Here is a 14,856-nt window from a genome sequence, read left to right as displayed (position 1 = left end):
GGAGATTATGCTAGAACTTTATAAAACACTAGTTAGGCACAGCTTGAGTACTGCGCACAGTTCTGATCACCACATTACAGGAAGGATGTAATTGTACTAGAGAGGGTACAGAGAAGATTTACAAGGATGTTGCCAGGACTGGAGAATTTTAGCTAGGAGGAAAGATTAGATAAGCTGGGGTTGTTCTCTTTGGAACAGAGGAGGCTGAGGGGTGATTTAATTGAGGTGTACAAAATTATGAGGGGCCTAGATAGAGTGGATAGGAAGGACCTATTTCCCAGAGAGTTCAATAACCAGGGGGCATAGATTTAAAGTAATTGGTAGAAGGATTAGAGGGGAGTTGAGGAGAAATTTTTTCACCCAGAGGGTGGTGGGGGTCTGGAACTCACTGCCTGAAAGGGTGGTAGAGGCAGAAGCCCTCAACTCATTTAAAAAGTACTTGGATGTGCACCTGAAGTGCCGTGACCAGAAGGCTACGGAAAGTGGGTTTAAGCTGTGTGGCTCTTTCTGGCCAGCGCAGACATGATGGGCCGAATGGCCTCCTTTTGTGCCGTAAATTTTCTATGATTCTTCTATGGTATAAATGAGAGAAAACCAGTTCTTTGTCGACATACTTTTATTGGACTTTTCTGAAATTCGGGCAGATCTTGTGATTATTCCTAGATAAGTCTCTGGACCTCAGGCAGTCGTAAAACGAATGGCCCTTTCAGGCTGTAGCGAGGTCCCAGGTACAGAGCGATGTGAGCACAGACTTGGCAGCAGGTCCCCTGCCCAACCTTCACTGAGAATGTAGCGCTGGAAGTTGGGGGAAACAGCAAAATAAGTGGGGGGAGGGGGGGGGAATAGATATTCACCCTCTCCAGAACATTGGAAGCTAAATTGTCCTTTTCTCCAGTGGCGCACACTCTGCTTTCCCCCTCTGGGACACGAGCTTGCAAACAGCCCATGCTGATAGGTGAACATCTCTTCTGGCATTGACTGTAAGCGTTCCAAGTAAAATGAATTTCACTCGATGTGTAGTTTGCAGTGGGGGAGGGGGAGTGGCAACCTCACAACACTAAACCAGCAACAATTTGACGCTATTCGGCACTGAATGGCCGGCCTTATCGAGGCCACAGCGTTACTTGGAGTGAGACTTGGAAATGTCACACTGGTACAGTAAAGGGGGCTCTCTTAGGGTTGGGGTCGAGGCCCATTGATGGGGAAGAGTATAGGGAGCTTTATTTTGCAACTACCCATGGTAATGATTGACTTGGTGGGGGGCTGCCTGATTCTAATACTGGGTCACCAAATCAGAAAAGTGTTCCCTCCCCCAGCGCTAACACACTCTCACTTCTGATCATTGCAAAAACCCACTTGCAACTGGAACAAAGAGATTCGCTCTGAAATGGGGTGGTTAAACTGTGAAGCATTTTGTTGGAAAGAAGGTGTTGTTTTGATAAATCCATTAAGATTGTCAAACCTTATAATGTTTCTGAAAGAGGGCTGGGAGGGGAAAGAGAATCAGCAAACATCATCCTTTGAAAGTCAAAACAGCATTCATACAATCATAGAAAGGTTACAGCATGGAAGGAGGCCATTCGGCCCGTTGAGTCCACGCTGGCTCTATGTAAGAGCAATCCAGCTAGTCCCACTCCCCCGCCCTTTCTCCGTAGCCCTGAAAATTTTTCACTTTCAAATACTTACCCAGTTCCCAAACATTCAAGTCATTCTAATTTCATTTTCTAAGGTGTCATTACACGTTCCCAAATGTTTCCATCTATTCATATTTCTGTGACACATTTGGGTTTGATGAACAGAGATGAAGAAATCCGCTCGTTACTTTATTTATTTGTTTCCCAAGGGGGCTTTTAACAGCAGTTCTATGTGTGCTGCCCGTTAACTCTAGCCCCCTCCTCTGTTCACTCTTGCTTCTGGGATCCCTGTAGCCTAGTGTTATTACATTCCATGGCAGCAAGCTCAAACCAAATGTCTTTCTGTGAATTTTGTCGGTTTGGAATTACAATACAATACGAAACAAAACACACACATGAGAAAGAATTAAGCTGCCAGTCCGTCTCTGTAAAATGCTTTCTTTCCATTAACTAATTTTTTCAGTAAAAAAAAATGCATTTCTGCCGGAATAAAGGATTTGTAGGAAGCCAATTAATTATCGACGAGGCATATTCAGTCATTTAATTTTCTATATTATGAGATTAGTACGAATTGTTTGAATAATCTACATTAAGAAAAAATATGCAGTTGTGTTTAAAAAAAAGTATGTGCTTTAAAGAAAATGCAGATTTAATTTTTGGTTTGTAGATCTGTTGCTTTAAAGTATCCCTTTCTCCCTCTATGCAGTGAGCTTGGCCACTAACAGACTAATAGGTGCAGTGGCAGGGACCATTCTGGCTCTGGGGGTGATATTTGGAGGAACAGGGTGGGGAATAGAGTAAGCATCCTTCTCGGTCTCAGAGTTTGGTATCGGTGCCGGTGTGTGAGGTACATTGTATGCACCTGAGGCCTTTCTGTGTGTCGTCTTATTGGCTTTGTGACCGTGTGGTTGACTGTATTTCTGCGTCATGTGATTGACCCTTGTCCATGTCATGTGATTGACCCGTGTCATGTGATTTGCTCGTGCAGTGTTGAAACCCTCTCCTTTCTGGGACATGTGGGGCATGAGAGAAAGAACAAAAATTATCCTTTAAGAGAGAAAAAAAATTGGGGGAAAAGATACAAAAACAACAGCAGAAACATTGCATAGTATTACGAGAAGTGTTTTAGTTCTGCAGTCAAATGGTCCAGGCCTAACAAATTCCCTAGCAACCAACTTCGCTAAAGCCTGTTTCACTAGGCTTTAATCTGTTGAGTTTCTTGGTAGAAGGAAATACAGTGAGGAATTCAAAACCTAATCACAAGTTCTAGTCGAGTAACTAGCCGCAGTGTGAATGAGGCACAGCGACACACACAGTTGATGCAAAGGCTAGCCCAAAATTGATCTGCACTGTCGCAATGATCTGGATCTCCTACAAGTCACTTAGGCGGTATCAACGAGGGGAAATTGGGCGCGTTGAGGGCACGGAGAAAAGCTCTGCCATTCACCATTTTTGATCTGGTTTTAAATCCAACTCTCCATCTCCCCTCACAGTCATGACCGGCGTAAGGGCAGTAAATGCAGGAGCTGTTCTCAGTGGAGACCGCAGGGACCAGTGACACCCACCACCAAAAATGCCCTCTCTCTTATGGTGCCAATTGGCACTTGAACAATAAATGCATTTTTAAAAAGATAAAATGAAATGGCAGAGCAAGGGGTTAATGACGAGAGCCATTGCAGTAGTAACTTGCTGATTCAATTTTCTTTGCCTCTAATTAAATTACTAAAATAACTAAATTAGATTCTACCAGTTGATTGTGGATGAGAGGAAAGCATCGCAAATTGGGTTATCAGGCTGATCAAACACTAGTACCAGCAAAGTTAAGTATTAATTACTACATTGTTCCACTCAACCAGGGGGTGCGGCATCTTGCAAACTAGTCCCAAACACAGCTTTTTATCGAAGTTCCTGGACTTGCAAGTCACCACTGTACAGTACAGAATCGTCATGGCAACCGTGATTGCGATTGGTTTTTAAAGTTTGTTAAAAATAGTGCTCTTTCCAGCGAGATTAGTTGCTGAGGACAGAGTATTACATTGGACCATTGCATTTGTAGAAGTACGTCCCTATCTTTTTAGGAACCATTCCTCCAATCCTGAAGGCATCACACTAGCGAATCAGTAATGGAGGCGTTTGCCTGCCTTGGGCCTACTTGAAAGTGACTGTGTATGGTCCAAGAATGTTGTGGTACAAATGCTCCAGGTTTTTACTCTGTGTTAACAAATGTACTCAGATATTTCTTACTGAGTTACTTTCTCCACATTTAATTGTGGACTTTTGAACACTTAAAAATTTTTTTAAATTGGATTAAAAAAAGCTCCTGGGGAGAAAATCTGCTCACGTAGTTAGTGCATGTTAAATCTTCAACAAGTAAAATATCTTCAAGAAAAGAAATTAATCATTGAAGTATCAAAATGGAGTATTAAGAGGTCACCCTCTCTCTTCAGATCCTCTACCTCAGTATCCCTCTCCCTTCTCCCCTCTCCCATTCCCTCGCTCCCTCTCTCTTTCTTCTATCCCAGTAGAAAATTCTGGAACTGATTTGGCACCGCATATCTGCAGTTGTACAATTGCCTTTGGGCACCTTAGTTAAACACAGCTTGTATCTGAGCACTCCTCTTCACAGATCTAATCGTCACTTAACCCTCCAATCTTGTTTTCCTTTAAGCTGTAGAGTGGGTCCGTGCCGGTTTCATTTATGTAACGATTTGTTTTTTGCATGATGGTTAGCAATGAAATGATAAAAGTTTGTTGTTCGATCATTTCTAATTAGCATAAATAAAAATTGTTTGCCCTCAAGTGTGACCTCGGTGGTTGGTTCTTATGCTGTTTCTTCCCATGATCCTTTGTCACAGGTCCTAGTGCTACCAATCTTATAATAGGGTCCATCGCAGGCGCCATCCTGGTGGCTGCTATTGTCCTTGGGGGGACAGGATGGGGCTTTAAGTAAGCAATGTCGCATGTCTTATCTTCAATAGCTATGGCACCACCCTTTGCTTACAACACCAAGTTCCGAGGTCCTGCTACAAGACCTAACAAAAATAATAATTCTGACTGAAAGATCGACCATTGACACGAAGGGGCAATGCTGAAAAATTTGCTGTCATTTTCTTTTCGTTTCTCTCTGCGACAAAAAAAATAACAATCCCAGGTATAGAGAGAAATGTTCCTTTACTATCAGTCAGTCTGCAGCAGAACCACAGACAATTTGGACTGGCCTAGCTGAAAGCTTGAAGTGCATGTTTTATAAAAATATATATATATATAACTTTTGTTATTCTACGATATTCTTGAGTAATTTGAAAGAAAGCCAACACATGTGCAAAGTGGTATTGATGCACTGATAAATCGTTGGTTGAGGGACAGAGTCATGGTTGATTTCCTTGGGATTCATCAAAATCCTACAGGAGACCTGTTGGGAACAGATATTTGTAATCCGAGAAACAGGATCAATACACAATTTGTTTCTTTGTTTTGAATGCGTCACTTGTCGTACTATTGATTTATCAGTCAGATGTCACCGTCCCTGACTGTGCTGGGCTTTGGGAGGGCTATCTCTCAGTTGCTTCAATGTTCCACATCCCCTTAAGATAGTAGACATAAGAGAAAGAAATGCATGATAGAAAGAAAGGGGGGATCTTTTGGGGCTCATGTTAAAATAATTTTTCTTTTCTTTCCTTATGTGGTCAGTTTATAATCGGAAAAATAAGATGTACTGCACTTACAGTTGTCGCAATGGGTTATTATATTTATAAAACTCTTTGACATTATTCATTGAATGATCATTTTTTAAGCTAATGTACAATCGGGATGGTTGTCACGATTAGGGAAATCACTTTTAACACCCCCATCATGTCATGTAAGTTTTTCCTTGCTCTCCAGATGTGTTCTTGAAAATTCCAATAATGAGGGTAATAATGTATTTGATTTCCGAGGCGATATATCACCCTAGGTGCATTTTTGATTCAGCGGTGAGTTACAGGGCTGGTGTGAGCCTTTAACTCAGTGATTCTTACGTTGTTGGTTAGTGCTATTTTATGTGTTTATTTACCTGTAGCACCCTCTTCCGAGAAAGAACAAGCCATAAGAGCAGAAGCAACACTGGTCGACCAAGGGGGTGATATGTGGAATTCTAAAGAATATTTCCACCTTAAAGAGCCTGCTCAAGGATTGCAAACGCACTTTGTTCAACAGTAGACTCCATAAACTAGGAGAAGTAAAGCCAGGAGAGGTTTTGTAGGGTTTTATTTTAACTTCCTCTTTACTGCTTTACGGTACCAGAGGTAAGGATCAACCGAGGCTGAAACCTTTTCTAAATAATTGGTTTTATTGACATTAAAACACAACAGTTTCACAGGTAGAGATGCTTACCACTTTAACCAGTAGTACAACTCGGAACTCAGAATGGTCAAATTCTTCACCTTCGGGAGACAGAGGGGATAATTCGCTGTTGACATCTTCTTTGTCCTGCTCCTTCTTTGTCTTCTTGAACTTACTGCAAAATGGCTGGTTTTGTATCTTTCTTGCTGCTGCAAAAACAGTTTCCTAATGTGTAGGACAGTTTCTTGCAAACCTCCAAGGTCCTGGCAGGCAGCTGTCTGATCTTTAATCTTGCCCTTATCTCCACAAAAGTACTTGAAATCTCTTGAACACAGCAGTTAGCCTTCAACAGTCTGAAGCAATAGTGATAATCCACGATACCTCTCGTAACTTGGTCAAGCTTCCCTGCCTCCTTCTGAACAGTTCTATGTTTATAGTCCATTCTTTGAGTTTGAAAAGTCCAAAAACCCTTCAGTTTTCAAAGATCTTATCCTCAGCTCGGTCTCCCACTTCTACTTCCTCCACACGACATTTGGATCTATTCGAGTTGGTGCATGGCGGTCGATTGACTTCCTTTGCTGCAATTCCTGCAAAAGCAGTTCTGACACTGGAAGCTTCGATACAACGAGGTTTGAAAGAAATGTTGCAGATGTTTAGCTATCATACCAGCAAATGGATATTATATTACTGTTTCCATCACGAGGCTAATTATACCGGAGTAACTATTGCATCGCTGAGACGCAACTAATGCTTCTCATCTATAAAAAGGATATAGAGGCACTGGAGAAGGTGCAAAATACGATTTACAAGGATGATGCCAGAACTGAGAGGTTAGAACTATCAGGAAAGACTTAGCAGTCTGGGGCTTTTTTCTCTAGAAAAGAGAAAACTGAGGTGTGACCTGATAGAGATCTTTTAAGATTACGAAAGGCTTTGATAGGGTAGATGTAGAGAAGATGTTCCCACTTGTGGGAGAGTCCAAAACTAGGGGCCATAAATATATGATAGTCACTAATAAATCCAAAAGGGAATTCAGGAGAAACTTCCTTACTCAGAGAGTGGTGAGAATGTGGAACTTGCTACCACATGGAATAGTTGAGATGAATAGCATAGATACATTTAAGGGGAAGCTAGATAAACATATGAGAGAGAAAGGAATAGAAGGGTGAGATGAATAAGGGTGGCAGGAGGCTCGTGTGGAGCATCAACACCGGCATGGACCAGTTGGGCCGAATGGCCTGTTTCTGTGCTGTAAATTCTATGTAATTCATCCTCGTAATAGTTTTCGCCTGAAAAATTATCTTCCTAATCCATTGTTTCCTATACCCCAAATGTACAGTGATATTCTGGTGAGTCCAAGGTTTTTGCCTCCACTATTTACCAATGTTTTGATCATTCAATGTGTCAAGTTCTTCCTGACATCAGTCCTAAAGTCGTCTTTCACTGGCTTGATTTTTGTCCCACTGTCACCATTTAATTTTGACGTAGTTTTCCAAATCTACCCTTTCCATACTGGTTACTATCTTACATATCGCTACAAGGTTACCTCTCAGCCCCCTCCTTCCAAGGTTGAAAAGCCCAAGTTTCCTCATGACTCAAGGTTAGGGATCTGCCTCGAGGCTCTTCTCTGGATGTCTGCCTTCTGTCTCTATGATTAGAACTGGGCCATGGTGCTGAAGATGTGACCCATCTAGAACATTGAACAGTTAGGCTAAGACTTTCTTTTAACTTGTACTCCGGCTGTGTAGTTTTGATTTGCTTTGCTGACTGCTGCTCTAATATCATGAATTTGGTCTCCCATAGTGGAGGCTCAGCTGCGGGAGCATTTATCAGGAATTCTGGTGCATCCATTAAAATTAAATTGCGGGGGATGGGTGCCCGAAATCCAGCAGCGCAGATTGGTAACGTTAACTCTATTTGACCAATCACTTGTAGTGCAGGGGAAGAAAATCAAAAGTACACCCACAGGTCTGATGGGGTTACAAGTGTAAAAGGTGCAAGATTTATATCTCAAGAGGAGCTCTAACGACATGCTCTACCCCAGAAAATGTTGCTTTTTGACGTCTTGATGCATTGTCTGGTCATGGTTCAGTGGGCAGCACTCTCACTTTTGAGTCTGAGTCAGAAGGTTGTGGATTTGAGTCCCACTCCAGACAATTGAGCACAAAATCTAGGCTGACACTTCACTGCAGTACTGAGGGAGTGCTGCACTGTCGGAGGTGCCGTTTTCAGATGAGATGTTAAACCAAGGCCATGTCTGCCCTCTCAGGTGGATGTAAAAGATCCCATGTCACTATTTCGAAGAAGAGCAGAGGAGTTCTCCCTGGTGGCCTGGACAATATTTATCCCTCAAGCAGCATCACTAAAAAAACAGATTCTCTGGTCATGATCACATTGCTGTTTGTGGGACCTTGCTGTGCACAAATTGGCTGCCTCGTTTCCTACATTACAAAAATGACTACACTTCAAAAGTACTTTGTTGGCTGTGAAGAGCTTTGGGACTTCCTGTGGTCGTGAAAGGTGCTATTATAAGTGCAAGTTTTTCTTATTTGGAGTGTACTGTTGTTATGCCTTTCAAACCATATTAATTTACTCTGGAAGGGTTCCAGGTATAATAATGACTCTGACCTGAATGCAAATTTAAGCACAGAAACACAGCACTGGTCATCAAATAGTTTTGAATTAGTCGACACATTATTTCATGGTTCCAAGCACCTATTTGGTTCATCCCAACATGTTGGACATACCAATATTCCACTGGGTTTGATGCCATTTAGCAACCAAAGGGGAACCACCAAGGATTACCTCACACACTAATTGATTGCAAGGATAATTTTGCGCTGGGAATTTCCTTGGAACCTCTCCCACTCCGGCCATCTTTGGCGGGATTTCAGCTCCAAGAAATTTCTTAGCATTAGATTCCTCTTGATTGAAGTCATAGAGGAGAGAACTCCTGCTCGAATGTATGTGCCCGAGGGAGAGTGGTCCTCGGGTTACATACAAATTATAGAGTGAGTCGGGAACATCAAGGGCAATTCTGGAATTTGAGGGGGGGAGGGGAGGGAGAAATAAGCCATGCCAATAAAAATGATGGAATGGGAAGACACATCCCACACATCCTTCCCAATGTTTGCACCTATGACATAGGCAGAAATTTCTCAGTTTGCTATTAATGTGTTCGGGGTGAAATTCCTGTCACTTTTCCAGTTTTTTCCACTAGAATTTTCAAAATGTATGTAGGCCGCAAGCCAATTAGAGATGGACAATGCTTGTCGTGATGTCAGTTTGAAAAGGTGCAACAGAGATGTTGGCTGAAGGTGAGACAATGGTGGACTGGGAGGCTTGTTAGAACTCTGAGTCATGTGACCCTCTGCGACCATGACCCTCTGTGTCATGTGACCCTCTGTGCCATGTGACCCACTGAGACATATGACCCTCTGGACCTGTGACCATTAATGGAGTAAGTGCAAGCACTCCTGGAGCTAGGGGATCTCTTCTGCCCCTACTAAAAGTTGCACTTGTTGACCACAAGAGCCACACGAATTGGAAAGCCTTAGTGTGAAGAGTGTAGTGAAGCTTGAAGTGAGAGTGCGAGGAAGTGATTCGAAGAGCAGAGGGGACTCGTCAAAATCTGAAAACCTGGGAAGAACCTGCCAGCCAATTGATATCTGCTGCTTAATGAAGGAAAACATGAAATAGTCAAATTGTAGGGGGCATGAGTCCAAATGCTGGATACAAACTCTCTTAAGCTGAACTGCCTGCATAGGCTTAAATATCTCCCCTGTATCTCAGCGACCCGAACTGGTCACAGTACTTGAGGTGTAGTCTGAGTGGAAGTTTGACCTGGAAAGATACACATTGGGCTTTGAGGGGGTGCAGTGCAGATTCACCAGAATGATACCGGGGCTAAAAGGGTTAAATTATGAAGACAGATTGCATAGACGAGGCTTGTATTCCCTTGAGTATAAAAGATTAAGGGGTGATCTAATTGAGATGTTTAAGATGATTAAAGGAGTTGATAGGTTGGTGAGAAACTATTTCCTCTGGTGGGGGAGTCCAGAACAAGGGGGCATAACCTTAAAATTAGAGCCAGGCTGTTCAGGGGTGATGTCAGGAAGAACTTCTTCACACAAAGGGGAGTGGAAATCTGGAACTCTCCCCAAAAAGCTGTTGAGGCTGAGGGTCAATTGAAAATTTCAAAACTGAGATTGATAGATTTTTGGGAAGTAAGGGTATTAAGGGACATGGAACCAAGGCGGGTAAATTGAGTTAAGATTCAGATCAGCCATGATCTAATTGAATGGTGGAACAGGCTCGAGGGGCTGAATGGACTACTCCTGTTCCTACGTTCCTTCCTATGTTACTATTTAAATGAGCTAACCTTGGAATTTCCGATGGGTTAGCATTGCACCAATTGGGCAGGCGGAAGTTCCACTTCATCGCACTTGCAACAACAACTTGCATTTATGTCGCACCTTTAGCATAGAAAAACATACCAAGGCGCTGCACAGAGACGCAATCAAACTATAAGACTTAAAGTTGAGCCAAAGAAGGAGATATTAGGAGGGGTGAGCAAATGCTTGGTCAAAAAGATGAGTTTTAAAGAGGCTTTTAAAGGAGGTGGAGAGGGATTTAGGGACAAAATTTCAGAGCTTGGGGCCTAGATGACTGAACTCCACCACTGCTCATTGATTCCTTCGTGACATTAGTCAAAGTCCCACAAATTTCCACCAGAGGAAATTTGCTCCCTACACCCCCTAAGATATCTGCTCTCTGGAGACTTGTTAGTCCCTTTAACCTATCAAGTATTTCCGCTTCACTGATTTCAAAATCCTCTTAGATATTTGATGAATTACAAATGTGAAATACTTTCTAGATGATATTCATTGAGTATTTCAGCTCTTTATATCCTCGTATTCACCCCCATTTTATCCTTTCTAATTTCCTTCCGAAGAACACTCTTACCGTTATGGCACTGAAAAAAATTAATATTGGGCTCAACCTTAACTCCCCTGCTCTTTCCCCGTAGCCCTGCAAATTTTTCCTTTTCAAGTATTTATCCAATTCCCTTTTGAAAGTTACTGTTAAATCTGCTTCCATCACCCTTTCAGGCAGTACATTCCAGATCATAACAACTTGCCGCACAAACAAAAATGATCCTCACCTCCACACACCCCCCCCCCCCCCCCAGTTTCTTTTGCCAACCATTTTAAATCTTTAACCTCTGGCTTTAACCCATCTTCAAGTGGAAACAGTTTCCCCTTATTTACTCTATCAAACCCTTCATAATTTTGAACACCTCTAATAAATCTCCCCGTAACCTTCTCTGCCTTGAGGAGAACAACCCTAGCTTCTCCAGTCTCTCCACATAACTGAAGTCCCTCATCCCTGGTACCATTCTAGTAAATCTCCTTTGCACCCTTTCCAAGACCTTGACATCCTTTGTATGCCTAATACTTTTTTACAATTTGTTTTAGCATTTTCCTGTCCCAGTAGGTTTGGTATAGATTGTTCCTCTGCCATATTTCCAAGGTCCATGTATTATTCATCCTGACGTCGGCACCTCGTGCCTGAGTAAATGTCATTGTTCAATTAATGTGATCGGAATCATGTTGAAAAAATCTATTTGACGTCAGTCTGCAGTTGACCTGTTGAACTCTTCCATTTGCGTCACTTTATTTTTGTCTATTCTTTTTTTAAAATCATTCATTCTTGGGATTCCAGGTGTCGCTGGCAAGGCCAGCATTTACTGCCCATCCCTAGTTGCCCTTGACAAGGTGGTGGTGAGCCTTCTCCTTGAACCTCTGCAGTCTGTGTGGTGAAGGTGCTCCCACAGTGCTGTTAGGTAGGGAGTTCCAGGATTTTGACCCAGTGCCAATGCATGATATTGGAAATGCTGGATCCCTAACCCATCAATGGGAGTGCCCGATTACAGAATATACCCTGTGCACTTGTCATTCTCACGAGAGAGAGAGAGAGAGAGAGAGAGAGACCACAGAATGGCTGGGGCGAGAAATGGAAGTGTCACATTGGTGCAGGCGAGGTTTCTCTTTCAGAGGCAGTGGAGGTGGGGGGAGGGGTGGGTAAGACACGTTATTGAGGTCGGGAAGATCTGCCCCATCCCATTCGAGACCTGATCTGGGCCGGTTACTGCTGATAGGTGGGTAAATGTTTCAATTCCCAGCGCCTTCATATCCAGATTAAATTTTAAAAAGATAAAATCTGCCTAATATTATAAATCCAGTCTGTGATAATTCTGTAATGTGAAGCCCATGGTCGATGGGCCTCTTTCTTGTATGGATTGAAGTTCATGCTTAAGAACGTTTTAGACTAAGTCATTCATTTAGTGACGTTAGCAAACAACTGAACCTGATTAAGATGTCTTATTGAGACCGCCAATAAAGTGCATTCTGGATCATTCTTTAAGAATCTTACAGGTTTAGACCACATCATCTCAATGAATATACCATGAATCAGTTGTTCAGGGAACGTTTGGAAATGAAAGGACATGTTGATGCAGTATTGGGAGATATTTGCAGTTGGTTTGAAGCACATTGTCAGGACAGAGTAGAGGAAGCTTATTAAATTCATCTTGTTTACTGTGTCTGCTAGACTTGACCATGGAGTGCCGGATGCTGTCATTTTGTGTCAAAATGGTGAGATTGCATTCCCCATCTAAATGAGCACAAACTATACCATGATGCAGCAGATTAGACTTGAGGGTAAAACCTTAACTACGTAACAAAATTAGGGCGTAAGCAACTACTATAGACCACTGTTTGGTTCTGCCCAATAGTCGTCTCTGGTCACAGGAAAACACAAGGGGTTGGAAATTGCTCGTAAAATAACCGTGAGCCTAACAGTGCTCGCCGTTATTAATGGGCAAACCGTAGAACAAGTTCCAGTGACCACACATACGCAGTGAAACGAGGAAATACAGAACTCGCACTTCCTGATTCTCTGCTGATCTGACAGCTTTGTGTTAAAGAGATATCACAGGCAGGAATCAATGGACCAGCGCCAACTTGCTCTCTACCCAACTGGAAACGCACTAATCTCGCCAGAAAAAAGTTACGCTGAGGTTTTTTAGGTCTAAACTAAATTTTAATGGCTTGGTAAGTATTAATGACTGCTAAACAACCTCTCTGGCACTGAAGATTAACTTTTAAAAACATGGAGTCTAATTACTCCTGATTTTAATAGTTTTTGTACATTTGAAAAGTTTGCTTTTAAAATTAATAAGATTAAAATTTTTGTTTTTATACTTTTTCTTTCTGTCTCTTTTATCTCAGTCTTTTAATCTTACCCTCTCTTTATTTTGCTTTCTCTATCTGGTTTTACAGTACATTTACTAATCTTATCTGACACATCCCGGTTCTTACTCTGCACAGTTTGTGAATGAGATTCACTTCCTGGTTTTCACAGCGTGGCTTGCTTCAAGCTGATTGGTGGAGGGGACACAGAGATCCTTTCCCCGCTCTCACAGCTCAGAGAAGCCCGGGATCCACCGCTGCCCTTCTTGCAGGTCTCAATTAAAGCAAGTTGGTGCCCAGAAGCTCGTGAGAAGTTTGCGGGTGAGTTAGTTACTTACGAGCAGCGGCCGACGTCCGTTCATTGCTCAGCCCAATTCCGGCCCTTGGTAGTGTTATAAAAGAAAGAAAGACTTGCATTTATATAGTGCCTTTCATGACCTCAGGATGTCCCAAAGCACTTGACAACCAATAAAGTATTTTTTGAAGTGTGGTCATTGTTGTAATGTAGGAAACATGGCAGCCAAATTGCGCACAGTAAGGTCCCACAGACAGCAATGTGATAATGACCAGATAATCTGTTTTAGTGATGTTGGTTGAGGGATAAATATTGGCCAGGACACCGGGGAGAACTCCCCTGCTCTTCTTCGAAAATAGTGCTGTGGGATCTTTTACGTCCACCTGTGAGGGCAGACGGGGCCTTGGTTTAATGTCTCATCCAAAAGACGACATCTCCGACGTTGCAGCACTCCCTCAGTACTGCACTGGGAGTGTCAGCCTGGATTAGGTGCTCAATTCTCTGAAGTAGGACTTGAACCCACAACCTCCTGACTCAGAGGCAAGAGTGCTACCGCTGATTATTATTACCGCACAGAATAAACGATAGCATTGTGCACTGGTACAAGTTAATGGGTTAATTTGTCTTAGGTGATAGTCCTCAGTGCGCTCCAAGGTTAGGGTTCATACTGATAGATGGCATTACACCTATTTCTGAGGATCCTGCTCCCTCTTTCCAGCAGTAGTTTCCACAATGCGTAACAGTAGAATTGTAGAATCATACAGCACAGAAGGAGGTCTTTCGACCCATCGTGGGCTCTTTGAAAGAGCTGTCTAATTCGTCCCACGCTCCCGCTCTTTCCCCATAGCCTAGGAATTTTTCCTTTTGAAGTATTTATCCAATTCCCTTTTGAAAGCTACAGTTGAATCTGTTTCCACCACCCTTTCAGGCAGTGCATTCCAGATCATAACAACTCGCTGCGTAAAAAAATTCTCCTCATCTCCCCTCTGGTTTTTTTGCTAATTATCTTAATTCTGTGTCCTCTGGTTACCGACCCTCCTGCCAATTGGAAACAGTTTCTCTCCATTTACTCTATCAAAGGCCTTCCTATTACAGCAATAACTTCAACTTATATAGCTTCACAAAGCTTGAAGGGCTGGGAGGGGGGTTGGTGGGAGGCTGAGAGGCATGTGTGGTGTAACAGATAGCGAGCAGGAGTCTGGAGAAGTGACTAAAGCATGATGAAGAGGTAGGTTTGAGGAGACTTATGAAGGTGAGGATGGAGGTAGGGGAGGACTGGAGTATTGGCTGAGCTGGACCTAGTGAAGGAGAGGATCCAGGAGCTGGGTTCTGGATGGCAACACTAAGAGTAAAG

The sequence above is a fragment of the Heptranchias perlo genome, chromosome 7 (assembly GCF_035084215.1).
Source record: "Heptranchias perlo isolate sHepPer1 chromosome 7, sHepPer1.hap1, whole genome shotgun sequence".
In the NCBI taxonomy this organism is placed as follows: Eukaryota; Metazoa; Chordata; class Chondrichthyes; order Hexanchiformes; family Hexanchidae; genus Heptranchias; species Heptranchias perlo.
Note: the sequence above shows the minus strand (reverse complement) of the source record.